The following is a 14,030-nucleotide window of genomic DNA, read 5'->3' as shown; positions in this document are numbered from 1 at the left end:
CTTGCACCGTTACGGCCATTCCTCTAGCGTCGGGGAGATATCGGACTTCGTCCGCCTCGAGGCCCTCTCTGAGGAGAATGGCGACTCCACTGTTAGTTGGTGAGGCGTGGGACACATGAGCTGTATAACCATACATGCCCGGGAAATCTTCGACGAAGACTTCTTGGAGAAAGGCAATGTCAACGTCTGCTGCATTGAGCATGTCTTGGAGCAGCGACAACTTCGTACGTGTCCGAATGGTGTTAATGTTGATGGTCGTTAAGCGATAGGTTTGTAGATCGTCTCCTGCGGTGGGGGCTGCCGTCAGTGTCGCCGTAAAAGGTGGGGCCTGTGATCTGCTGGCCGCGTCCGCGCCGTCATCTGTTGCTACTCGGGAGGGGCCGAGGTGTGGGAGGAGAGACTCCTCTCCTCATCCACCACAGCAGCCGTAGAATCGTCTTCAATGTCATCCGCCCAAGGTCCGCAAGTTAACGGTGGCTGCGGCAGAACACTTGTGGGCTGAGTGACTAAGGGTGAATCCGCAGTTGTTTCCGGTTGTGTACCAACGGCGGGCGCTGTGCTGGCCATCCGTTTGTCCGAGGGAGCGGAAACGGATTTGTCAAAATCAGACAAAGTGACAGGTGAGGGCGATCTCGTGTCATCCATTCTCCTCGTCGTTTCGTCGGCCGTCCGGTCGTCAACTGGAGAAGACGTCCGCTGGAGGCAATCGTCTGAGGGTGTGCGACGTCGCTTTTTATGTTTTCTCGGTGACCTTTGTTTGCGGACGTGGGTTTCTGAGTCCGAAAGAGTTTGTGGTTCCCGTATAGCATCCCCCTCAGGGAGAAAGGCAGAGGTCGGTACAACCCTAGCGTCGAGTTCCATTCTCTCGTCGGAATCTTCTTGTGGAGTCGATGGGCGGCGTTCTTCAACCCCTGCAGACTCCGTAATGGTGTTGGTCAATCCAGGACCGGCGACAGGTGCGCATTCTAACGCTTCCTGTCTGCCGGGGGGGTTGTCGTCTGTCATGACGGTCGATCGTGTCACCTCTGCGTAATTGAGGGGGAGGGCCGTGAGCATAGGAGGTGGTGTCGTGTCATGCAATGGAAGTTGTGTAATCCGACGTTGAATACACGCCGAGCGGACATGACCCTCCTGGCCGCAACCAGAACAAGTACGAGGTTGGCCGTCGTACATTATTATTGCTCGACAGCCACCTATGACTAAGTAGGACGGCACATGTTTCTTTAATTCAATTTTCACTTGTCGGACGCCGTTGAGGACTTGGTACGTCTCGAAGGTGTTCCATTTTTCGGCCACGTGGCTAATTACCGTCCCATAAGGGCGGAAAGCTGAGGTAACGACGTCCGGTGGTACTTCGAAAGGGAGTTCGAAGACTCTTAGTGTGCGTAATCCTAGTCCAGCATGGTCAACAGTAACCTCTCCGATGTGACCATCGGAGTGTTTGAACTTGAGAGTGTTCGCACATCTGTTCACAACTGCGTGACATAACTCGTCATCGACCATCTTGACGTAAACGACGCTGCTTGTGATGGATAGGTGGATACCGATGATGTGCTGTGTTGGTATTTGAACTTCGTCACGTATAAATCGTTCGACTTCAAAGGCTCGTGGTCGTGCGTAGTCGGGCTGAAAGCTGATCTTGATGGTAGCTTTTCTGTACGAATGAGCCATGGCGACTCAGTGTTAACGGACGCGAGTATTAGCTGCGGCGAGGAAGTAAACAAACTACGCGCGCTCGCGACTCTGCCGACGGGACCGCGACACTGCGGACGGGACGTAAACAAGACGTCCTCGCCGCTCACCGGCCGAAAGCAGACTGACCCCTAGACCACGGGTACTGTTCCCCCCGAGAATCCTATGTTACCCGTAAACTCGATGCTACCAATCCCCTAGTTTCCCAATTGCCCCAGCGAGTTCGAAGAAATGCCGCAACATGACGTGGCATGGACTCGACTCATGTCTGAAGTAGTGCTGGAGGCAATTGACACCATGAATCCTGCAGGGCTGTCCATAAACCCGTAAGAGTATGAGGGAGTGGAGATATCTTCTGAACAGCACATTGCAAGGCATACCAGATATGCTCAATAATGTTCATGTCTAGGGGTTTTGGTGGCCAGCGGAAGTTTTAAACACAGATGAGTGTTCCTGGAGACAATCTGTAGCAATTATAGACGTTTGGAGTATTGCATTGTTCTGCTGGAATTTCCCAAAAAACGGTTCAAATGGCCCTGAGTACTATGCGACTTAACTTCTGAGGTCATCAGTCGCCTAGAACTTAGAAGTAATTAAACCTAACTAACCTAAGGACATCACACACATCCACGCCCGAGGCAGGATTCGAACCTGCGACCGTAGCGGTCGCTCGGTTCCAGACTGTAGCGCCTAGAACCGCAAGGCCACTCCGGCCGGCGGAATTTCCCAAGTCTGTCGGAATGCACAATGGACACGGATGGATGCAGGTGATTAGACGGGATGCTTACGTACGTGTTTCCTGTCAAGAGTCGTATCTAGACGTATCAGGTGTTCCATATCACACCAACTGCACATGTCCCACACCGTTATAGAGCCTCCACCGGCTTGGACAGTCCCCTGCTCACATTCAGAGTCCATGGGTCATGAGGGTGTCTCCATACCTGTACACGTCCATCCGCTCGATATAATTTGAAACGAGACTCGTCCCACCAGCATCATGTTTCCAAGCATCAAACTGAGCGAGGTGGCGCGATGGTTAGCAAATGTCTCTGAGCACTACGGGACTTAACTTCTGAGGTCATCAGTCCCCTGAACTTAGAACTACTCAAACCTAACTAACGTAAGGACATCATACACATCCATGCCTGAGGCAGGAGTCGAACTTGCTACTGTAGCGGTCGCGCGGTTCCAGACTGAAGCGCCTAGAACCGCTCGGCTACATCGGCTGGCCAGGCGAGGCGTAAAGCTTTGTGTCCTGCAGTCATCAAGGGTATACGGATGGGCCTTCGTCTCCGAAAGCCCATATCGATAATGTTTCGTCGAATGGTTCGCTCGTTGACACTCTTTGATTGCCCAGCACTGAAATCTGCAGCAATTTGCGGAAGGGTTGCACTTCTGTCACATTGAATGGTTCTCTTCAGTCGTACTTGGTCCTGTTTTTGCAGGATCTTTTTTCGGTCGCAGCGGTGTCGAAAATCTGATGTTTACCGGATTGCTGGTATTCACGGTACACTTGTGCAATGGTCGTAATGGAAAATCTCTACTTCATCGCTACCTCGGAGATCCTGTGTTCCATCGCTCATGCGCCGACCACAACACCACGTTCAAACCCACTTAAATCTTGATAACCTGCCATTTTAGCAGCAGTAACCGGTCTAACAACTGCGTCCGCAGCTCGTGGTCTAGTGGCTAGATTTGCTGCCTCTGGATCGCGGGGTCCCGGGTTCGATTCCCGGCCGGGTTTGGGGATTTTCTCTGCCCGAGGACTGGGTGTTTGTGTTGCCCCCATCATTTCATCATCATCATCATTCCTAGAAGTGGGTAGATCGGACTGTGGAAAAAACTGAACTGTGTGAAAATTGGAACTTTGTATGGGCGCCGATGATTGTGGAGTAGAGCGTCTCACAAACCAAACATCAACATCTAACAACTACGCCAGACATTTGTTGTCTTATATAGGCTTTGCCGACCGCAGCGCCGCATTCCGCCTGTTTACATATCTCCGTTTTTGAATACACATGTCTATACCACCTTTGTTGGCGCTTCAGTGTATATTCATATACGACACTCATTTTCCATTCATCTATGTCTATATTTTAATTAATCACCAAGTCAACCGTTTATATTTTGACTTATGCAGCTGACGATCTGTCTTTCTATTGGACAAAACATTTATTTTTATCACTCACTATGTTCCACTTCTATGTTAGGTTTTTTAAGAATTTTAATCTCATGTGGCTGAAGAACGACAGTTTGTATCCACTGGCAGCCCATCCCCTGCACATAGGGGGCGGAGGTGGAACGAAATAAAAATAAAGAAAAAGCAAACAGTAATGGCTCTGTAACACTCTTCTGGGGTACTGCTGAAATTACCATTTCATTTGTGGAATTTGTCGAGCTTTTGTATCAGAGAAGGCTTTTCCAGAGACACTTGTCGCTGCTTCTCGTAAGTTCATTCCTAGACATCTTTATGTATTCGCGATACTCTCCACTGTCAAATCCGTCCTTCGCTACGTGGAAGGAATGGTTAATGCCACAGAAGATGCAGAAAAGTTTTTTAAAAAAAGCAAGAAATAAGGTCGACATTTTATGCAGGATATCTGTGTAGTTTTTTTGCTTTGCCTCTGGTCTCGATGACTTGTATATTGCAGGATACGGCCCGGCCTACAGCTGCACACATAAACAGAGCTCTGAGCGCACGCGATATTCTTGGCAGGCGACGTAAAGCGGCGACTCTCGCACTAGCAGGTGTGCGCTTACAGAGCCAGTCGAGAACGGACGCCGCCGTGTAGAGGGAACGCGCCGTGCATTTCTCCGTCTGCTCGTTAGCGACACAGAGGCGGTGGCGGGGAAAGTCGTCCGCCGAACAATAGCGTGCCTAGCACCGCATGCTGTAACTCATACTTGGGCGCGTGCACCAAACGACACGACACCATACTGCGCGAGTACGTGTGTATGTTTGTATGCGCGCGCGTGGTGATTAAGATCGGCCTGCGCGCCGTGGTACCTCGGGGGTGAAAGCCGATTGTTCTTACACCTCCAGGGGCTGATTTAAGGGGCGCGACCACGTCGTCCATCACTTCCTGTTCCTTATCGCCGCGTTTGCGACCGCCGTCGACTTTCATTGCAGAGATTTATGGCGCACCTCTCGCGGCGAGAGATAGCGTTTTCTGGTGTTGCCCGTGACAGCGAATTAATGTCGAAGCGCCGGTCTCCATTTTGGCGCGGTTCTCCCGTGTCCTGCGTTATCCGAGCAACGCGTTCCCACGCACAACGCCATTAGAGCAATATTTTACGCATTCTTGAACATTAACCTGCAGCATTCGCGCGCAGTACGTCTCTCGACCTTTAACCCACACGCGTGATTTTTTATTGTAGACGGCTTATGGGACAGAGAAATCAGCTCTGCCAAATCTACGTTATCGTAAATTACATGGTCAGTTCTTCTTTTTCCACATCCAGCGACGCGTGAGTAACGCCCGAACGTAGAAACTTTTACGGCGCAAATCGTGCGACCGTAGTGGGCTTCGGAATGTAATTTGTAGAAGAGGAAGATGACGGAGTCATTAACCTAAAGGATTCGTATTCAGGGGAAGCTGTATGACGACCAGACTCGACACGAAGTTGCGGTCATTCTTATCACAGTAAAGAAATATTAATAATTTTGGTTCCAACTTTCTGTAAATGGTTCAAAGGGCTCTGAGCACTATGGGACTCAACTACTTCGGTCCTCAGTCCCCTAGAACTTAGAGCTACTTAAACCTAACTAACCTAAGGACATCACACACATCCATGCCTGAGGCAGGATTCGAACCTGTGACCGTAGCGGTCGCGTGGTTCCAGACTGTAGCGCCTAGAACCGCTCGGCCACAACGCCCGACTTTTTCTGTAAATCCTCGTCGCCAGTTTTGTGAAGACCTCGTCGCCAGTTTTGTAAGGGCCTCGTCGCTACTGCTGTGGAGGCCGAGCTGCCACTGTTGTTACGGTCGATCGAGTTTGTGAGTTCGTGAAACGGCTTCTGGTGCCACTATTGTACAGCTGTGCCCCGGGGTCAGGTAACAGGATAGGAGAACAAAGGTTCTACAATACTCCAACAAATTAGTAACGAAGTCACACAAATGATTTAAAAAAAAGGTTGACTTACCTCTGTAACTTGACGAATAGCGAAGTCTGAAACACTGCATGTAATATAACACAAAAAAGGCCCTCAACTGCAAATAATCGCAAGTAACTGTTGGATGTGAGGTCCGCCAGTTATTCAGAATACCTTTTTTTCTCAGTACCCAAACATGTTTCGGCACCACTGTGCCATCATCAGTGGCTTTTCATTTTTATTTATTCTGTAATGTGAACATTTTCGTTGAATGATTATAAAATTATGTGCATCTTTAGTTCAAACAGCAGATCGTTTCTTTTTGTAAATACCTCTACATTTGGTGTGCCTGAATTTTCTGGATCACTCGTGTGTTAATTACTACAGGTAGCTTGTCATCTGCAACCAAACGATGTTAGTGAGAAAGTTTTTTGCCGGGGGTTAACCTATCTTCTCGAATGTAATTTAGTTTGTCGCGATGTTTTCGCGCCTATATTCGTTTTTACTTACGTTATCGTGTGCCAAGCACTTCCATTCTCCGCATCATGCTGAGGTGTTGTGATGCACACGTAACTGTAACAAGTATTTTCCACAAATAACGTAAGAAAACACCTTTCACTCCACCAAAACACAGTGTGATTGTGGTTTGTTGTGTGTCCCAGCCCATTCAGTGTTCATTTGTTCATCAAAGAGTTCGGCGCCAAATTTGAATTTTGTTTGCATTTTGTGTGTGTGTGTGTGTGTGTGTGTGTGTGTGTGTGTGTGTGTGTGTTTGTGTGCGAGTGTGTGTGTGTTTTCACATTACAGAATAAATAAACACGAAAACCCACTGATGATGGCACAGTGATGCCGAAACATGTTTGGGTACTGAGAAAAACTGGTGTTTTGCATAACTGGCGGACCTCACATCCAACAATTTTAACCGAAAAGACGGCCAACACAAGGAGCTGCAAACCAAAATGATGAATAAATCGTAGGTTAACTTCACAGTACATAACAAATGCAATTTACAGCAACTGTCTGCTCACTTCTAAGAGTTCACTAAACGACATTCCCTGTCTAAGTTAGCCCTGGACGATGATCTATTACCGAGTGGGCGAGAACTGATCTTCTGTCTTCCGAGTTGGTTTTTGTCAGTTATCGTCCGGTCATTGGCGGATTATACTCGGCCTGCAATTGACCGGGTCGAAGTCGATATCTTCATCCTCAACGCCGCCCGCGGCGATGGAAGTGGCGAATCTCTATGGTACTGGCACAGGCTCACATCTTTGCCCCTGTGTTGCTTTTTCTTTTGCCTTCTTCAGACGACACAGGACAACCAGCGTACATTGCATTTAAGAAGCTTAGCGTCGGTATGCTAGTACGGACATCTCAAGAGGGGGTATCAGCCTGAACGCCAAGTGGTTTAGTATTGACACACACACACACACACACACACACACACACACACACACACACACACACACACAGGTTGGTTACGTAACCGTTTCAAGGTAGGAATACGCTGTTGACTCACGCAGCAAAACTTTTGCATTACTTACACTAGTGGAATATCTTTGACAAGCACTGCTCCACAGTTGTGACAGATTACGTGAACAACATTGTCACGAACACCTTCAACTGTTGAATTAAACGACTTAAGCGAAGGGAAAACCGCCATTTACAATCAGAATAGTGCAGGTACACGACGGAATAGCATGTGGGTATGCCACCTAAGATATTTATCAGTATACCAGATACATAACAATTCAGTAAGCACTGAACGCAGTAGCCGAAAAGTAAGAGGGAATTAGCATCGGGATGAAAATGAATGCGCTTTTGTTTGCAGAACTGATAACTGGAAACCTAGATGACGTGAAAATACTGGCAAGATAAGAATTCTCGTGAGGGTAGAAAGAAATTACGAGACGAAAGGGAGGGAAACACTGCGCATAGTTAACTACGTGTTTAAAGAAGTAGATGAGTTCAAAGAATTGGTGGTGGAAGGAAACAACAGAATTGATGAGAACAAGAAATACACTCCTGGAAATGGAAAAAAGAACACATTGACACCGGTGTGTCAGACCCACCATACTTGCTCCGGACACTGCGAGAGGGCTGTACAAGCAATGATCACACGGACGGCACAGCGGGCACACCAGGAACCGCGGTGTTGGCCGTCGAATGGCGCTAGCTGCGCAGCATTTGTGCACCGCCGCCGTCAGTGTCAGCCAGTTTGCCGTGACATACGGAGCTCCATCGCAGTCTTTAACACTGGTAGCATGCCGCGACAGCGTGGACGTGAACCGTATGTGCAGTTGACGGACTTGGAGCGAGGGCGTATAGTGGGCATGCGGGAGGCCGGGTGGACGTACCGCCGAATTGCTCAACACGTGGGGCGTGAGGTCTCCACAGTACATCGATGTTGTCGCCAGTGGTCGTCGGAAGGTGCACGTGCCCGTCGACCTGGGACCGGACCGCAGCGACGCACGGATGCACGCCAAGACCGTAGGATCCTACGCAGTGCCGTAGGGGACCGCACCGCCACTTCCCAACAAATTAGGGACACTGTTGCTCCTGGGGTATCGGCGAGGACCATTCGCAACCGTCTCCATGAAGCTGGGCTACGGTCCCGCACACCGTTAGGCCGTCTTCCGCTCACGCCCCAACATCGTGCAGCCCGCCTCCAGTGGTGTCGCGACAGGCGTGAATGGAGGGACGAATGGAGACGTGTCGTCTTCAGCGATGAGAGTCGCTTCTGCCTTGGTGCCAATAATGGTCGTATGCGTGTTTGGCGCCGTGCAGGTGAGCGCCACAATCAGGACTGCATCCGACCGAGGCACACAGGGCCAACACCCGGCATCATGGTGTGGGGAGCGATCTCCTACACTGGCCGTACACCACTGGTGATCGTCGAGGGGAAACTGAATAGTGCACGGTACATCCAAACCGTCATCGAACCCATCGTTCTACCATTCCTAGACCGGCAAGGGAACTTGCTGTTCCAACAGGACAATGCACGTCCGCATGTATCCCGTGCCACCAAACGTGCTCTAGAAGGTGTAAGTCAACTACCCTGGCCAGCAAGATCTCCGGATCTGTCCCCCATTGAGCATGTTTGGGACTGGATGAAGCGTCGTCTCACGCGGTCTGCACGTCCAGCACGAACGCTGGTCCAACTGAGGCGCCAGGTGGAAATGGCATGGCAAGCCGTTCCACAGGACTACATCCAGCATCTCTACGATCGTCTCCATGGGAGAATAGCAGCCTGCATTGCTGCGAAAGGTGGATATACACTGTACTAGTGCCGACATTGTGCATGCTCTGTTGCCTGTGTCTATGTGCCTGTGGTTCTGTCAGTGTGATCATGTGATGTATCTGACCCCAGGAATGTGTCAATAAAGTTTCCCCTTCCTGGGACAATGAATTCACGGTGTTCTTATTTCAATTTCCAGGAGTGTAATATAAAAAGTGGGTAAGTGTTCAACTGAGACAAGGGTATCGTCAGAAGCGCCCCAGAAAAGTGAGACAGGGCCGTTCTTATTCTCTATATACATAAGTGGCGTGAAAAATGTAAATGTCGTGTGACTAGGGCTTCCCGCAGGGTAGACCGTTCGCCGTGTGCAAGTCTTTCGATTTGACGCCACTTCGTCGACTTGCGCGTCGATGAGGATGAAATGATAATGATTAGAACAACACAAAACCCAGTCCCTGAGTGGAAAAAATCTCCGACCCAGCCGTGAATCGAACCCGAGCCCTTAGGATTGACATTCCGTCGCGCGGACCACTTTTTTTTTTTTTTGCATTTTTGTTCGTTGTTGATTGTTGGGTTTGGTCACTGCGGACGTCACATTACATCCGTTAAAGTTCGTTTGTTTATCCGTCCACTCAGTTTTTTTATTACAGAGGCCAACCAGCTCTCTGACTGAACACACTGGGCTACCGTGATGATTAGGACAACATTTTTTTTAATGCGAACCGCCATTCGAAGGGCGAGCATCGCACGTTTAAGGAGACGCGGCCGGCCCCACAGGCGGCCACGACGTTCCTAGGTCTCCGAAGCGGGGCAAACGACGCGCGCTTCAGTATACGTAGCCGACCCTCAGCCAGACGTGGCCCGGGAACGGAATCCATAGACCGCAATGTGCGTTCGAAACGTCGATGTTCATGTGTCCTACAGTTCACATGTCGACGCGCAATTTGTTGCGTTCTTCATCGACCCACGAGCCGAGTGATCCACCGTCCAGGGTGTACCACTCAGCTACCGGCAGATGTGATGGACAGGATGAGTAGCAATCTGCTGCTGTTTGCTGATGGCGGGATGGTGTAATGGAAGGTGTTGTCATTGAGTGGCAGTGGCAGTGGGAGGATACATCATGAGTTAGACCTTGCTCTAAATGTAGAAAAATGTAAGGTAATGCGGGTAAGTAGGGAAACAACCACGTAGCATTCGAATGCAACATTGGTGGTACGCTGCTTGAGACAGTCACGTCGATTAAATATCTAGGCGTTGAGTTGCAAACCGATACGAAATGGAACAAGCACGTATGGACGGTAGTAGGGAAGGGAAATGGTCGACTTTGGTTTATTGGGAGAATTTTAGGAATGTGTGAATCATCTATAAAAGACATCGCGTATAGAACACTAGTGCGCCCACTCTTCAGACCTGCTCGAGTGTTTGGCATCACCACCAGCTCGGATTAAAGGATGGCATCGAAACAATACAGCGATGAGCTGATAGATTTGTTACCTGTAGGTTCGACCAACACGCAAGTATTACTGAGATGCTTCGGGAAAATGGGAATCCCTAGAGGAAAGACGACATTCTTCTCACGAAAACACTACTGAGAAAATTTAGTGAATCAGCATTCAAAACTGACTCCAAAGTTATCCTGCTGCCGCCAATGTACGTAAGTTTCGCATAAGGTGCAAAAAGATAATAACAAATAGGGCTCGTATTGAGACATACGGACAGACGTCTTTCCCTCTGTCTGTTCACCAGTAAAACAAGAAATACGTCGACTAGTAGTGGTACAAGGTATCCTCCGCCAGGCATCATATAGTACCTAGCGGTATGTGTATGTATGTGACTATTTAGATGTAGCTCTAGCTACACATAATTCTGAAAATACCTGTGACATAATGCTTTTCCTTTCCCTATTTACACTACTGGTGGCCAATGCTAAGTAGAAATTGCTACACCACGAAGATGACGAGCTACAGACACAAAATTTAACCGACAGGAAGAAGATGCTGTGATATGCAAATGATTAGCTTTTCAGAGCATTCACACAAGGTTGGCGCCGGTGGCGACAGCTACAAAGTGCTGTCACGAGGAAAGTTTCCAACCGATTTCTCATACACAAATAGCAGTTGACCAGCGTTGCCTGGTGAAACGTTGTTGTGATGCCTCGTGTAAGGAGGACAAATGCGTACCATGACGTTTCCGACTTTGATAAAGGTCGGATTGTAGCCTACCGCGATTGCGGTTTATCGTATCACGACATTGCCGCTCGCGTTGGTCGATACCCAATGACTGTTAGCAGAATATGGAATCGGTGGATTCAGGAGGGTAATATGGAACGCCGTGCTGGATCCCAACGGCCTCGTATCACTAGCAGTCGAGATGACAGGCATCTTATATGCATGGCTGTAACGGATCGCGCAGCCACGACTCGATCCCTTAGTCAACAGATGGGGACGTTTGCAAGACAACAACCATTTGCACGAACAGTTCGACGACGTTTGCAGCAGCATAGACTACCAGCTCGGAGACCATGGCTGCGGTTACCCTTGACGCTGCATCACAGACAGGAGCGCCTCCGAAGGTGTACTCAACGACGAAACTGGATGCACGAATGGCAAAACGTCATTGTTTAGTGAATCCAGGTTCTGTTTACAGCATCATGATGGTCGCATCCGTGTTTGGCGACATCTCGGTGAACGCACATTGGAAGCGTGTATTCGTCATCGCCATACTGGCGTACCACCCGGCGTGATGGTATAGGGTGCCATTGGTTACACGTCTCGGTCACTTCCTGTTCGCATTGACGGCACTTTCAACAGTGGACGTTACATCTGAGATGTGTTACGACCCGTCGCTCTACCCTTCATTCGATCCACGCGAAATCCTTCATTTCAGCAGGATAATGCACGACCGCAAGTTGCTGGTCCTGTACGGGCCTTTCTGGATACAGAAAATGTTCGACCGCTGCCCTGGTCAGCACAGTCTCCAGATCTCTCACCAATTGAAAACGTCTGGTCAAAGGTGGCCGAGCAATTGGCTCGTCACAATACGCCGCCAGACACTTCTCTTGATGAACTGTGGTATAATGTTGAAGCTGCAAGGGAGCTGTACCTGTACACGGCATCCAAGCTCTGTTTGACTCAATGCCCAGGCGCAAGGCCGTTATTACGGCCAGAGGTGGTTGTTCTGGGTATTGATTTCTCAGGATCTATGCACCCAAATTGCGTGAAAATGTAATTACATGTCAGTTCAGGTATAATGTATTTGTCCAATGAATAACCGTTTATCATGTCCATTTCTTCTTGGTGTAGCAATTTTAATGGGCAGTAGTCTATTTTAAAAGTTGTTACTTCTTGCCTGAAGACGGTACACCCTTGGGCAATGATTTCTTCGCCCTCAGAAAGAGGGAGACGTCGCTGGGTTCACGTGAGGAGGGTGAGGCAAAATTCGATAGACCAGAAAGCAGCTTGTGCGTCTGTGACCTGTGCAGAATGAGCTGGGGCTTTGCTGTGGAGCAACACAACCCTGGACAGTTTCCAGTGATGCTTCATCTTGACACTTTCGTCTAACTGTTATGATGATGACGAACGAGTCGTCGCGAATGTTGACTGGTGGCCAATGCTAAGTGGAAACATGTAAATGACAGCACGTTTGTCAGTAACGTCGATAACGTGCTGGCTCCATGGTCTGGATCTGCAACGACTTAAATAATTAGAAGTCTTGGTAAAAAACAATATATATTGTACTTAACTGGTGGTACGGGGTGCTTCTTGGCTGGATAGATATAATTATAAACAGATAGCTTTTGAGGCCTCACTCAGGCCATGCGTTACTAAGCGCCTTGTTAGAGGTTGCTTCGTATCAGCTGAAGGCTATGCCACTTTACTACTTGACGTCCAGAGCAAGAGTGGACGAGAGCTCGCTAGAAACTTGATACAAGCCGCGGAGCGGCGCTGGTTGCGACTCGCCGATCCAGAGATACTAAAACGGACCGCGGTCGATAACCGCAACCCCTAACAAGTGTGGTATTGACGTTGTTACCACACTATCTCTTTAGGGGAGTTCCGTAGTATGCTCCTGACACTGTTTACGCCATATGAGCATAATCTCCTGGCACTAAACAATTGCAGTCCCAAGAAAGACATCACCTCGTTGCACAGTGATGCTTCGGTCTTCACCTTTTTCGGCCGAGGTAAATCAACATGTTTACACTCCACGCACTGCTCTTTTGTCTAAGAGTTACAGCGCTCGTCTGTTGTTATTAAGCGGCTAAAGAACTCATTCGATTGTGCAACAGTCACATCATTTCAGCTGTTGCCTCGGCTATTTGAATGCGCTGGGGCACTCTCTGTAGCCAGCGGACGGCGACTTCTGTCATACATCCCCGAATACTGAAAACTGATCCATGTCCTTGCTTCCTTTGGCTCGGGACGGACATTCCACTAATGAGATGGCTGTAGAGTCATGTCTCAAAAGCCAATTAAAAAAAAATAGTTCAGGCTGACCTTACTAAAAGTCGGTTTGTATGAGAGTTACTAATTTCATAGAAGCAGCACAAATTAGGAGCCAGTAGAATGTAGGCAACTCTCCACTAAGTACATCCACGGAAATTGTGGGTATGGGTATGTTCAAATACTGGCTGAGATAAATGCAGGAAACGAACGAGGCAGATGTTAAGGTAACACCCAAGGTGGTTCCCCAATTTCGAGACATGGGACAAGAGTGTACGTGATGACAAAAAGCAGCGAATTGCGGGCGTACCTCGCCTTGGTCGCGCAGCGTGTAAGCCGTGGCTGCTGCCGGAGCCGCCCAGTGTAGCCTTGTCGGCTCAACGGCTCGGCCGCCGGCGGGCCTCATTACGAGCGCCGCTAACAATGCCGGCACAGAGATTTACGGCGACGCCTCTCGCCGCCCGCTCCCGGCCCGCATTAAGACGTCTTACACCTGCGGAGGCGCTCTTAAACCGACAATTAAGTAGCCCGAGAGGGAGCTCTGCCGGCCGCGCTCCGACTGTAAGTC

General features: G+C 49.2%; 1 non-coding gene across 1 annotated transcript; it reads right to left on the bottom strand.

Moving 5' to 3' along the window:
- Positions 1-9,860: 9,860 nt before the first annotated feature.
- LOC126485524 (5.8S ribosomal RNA) lies at positions 9,861-10,015 on the bottom strand. Its single transcript, XR_007587998.1, has one exon. It is a non-coding gene; the product is annotated as a 5.8S ribosomal RNA (ribosomal RNA).
- Positions 10,016-14,030: the final 4,015 nt, after the last annotated feature.

The sequence above is a fragment of the Schistocerca serialis genome, chromosome 6, assembly GCF_023864345.2.
Source record: "Schistocerca serialis cubense isolate TAMUIC-IGC-003099 chromosome 6, iqSchSeri2.2, whole genome shotgun sequence".
Taxonomy (NCBI): domain Eukaryota; kingdom Metazoa; phylum Arthropoda; class Insecta; order Orthoptera; family Acrididae; genus Schistocerca; species Schistocerca serialis.
Note: the sequence above shows the minus strand (reverse complement) of the source record. Positions and strands in the feature narration are given on the sequence as shown.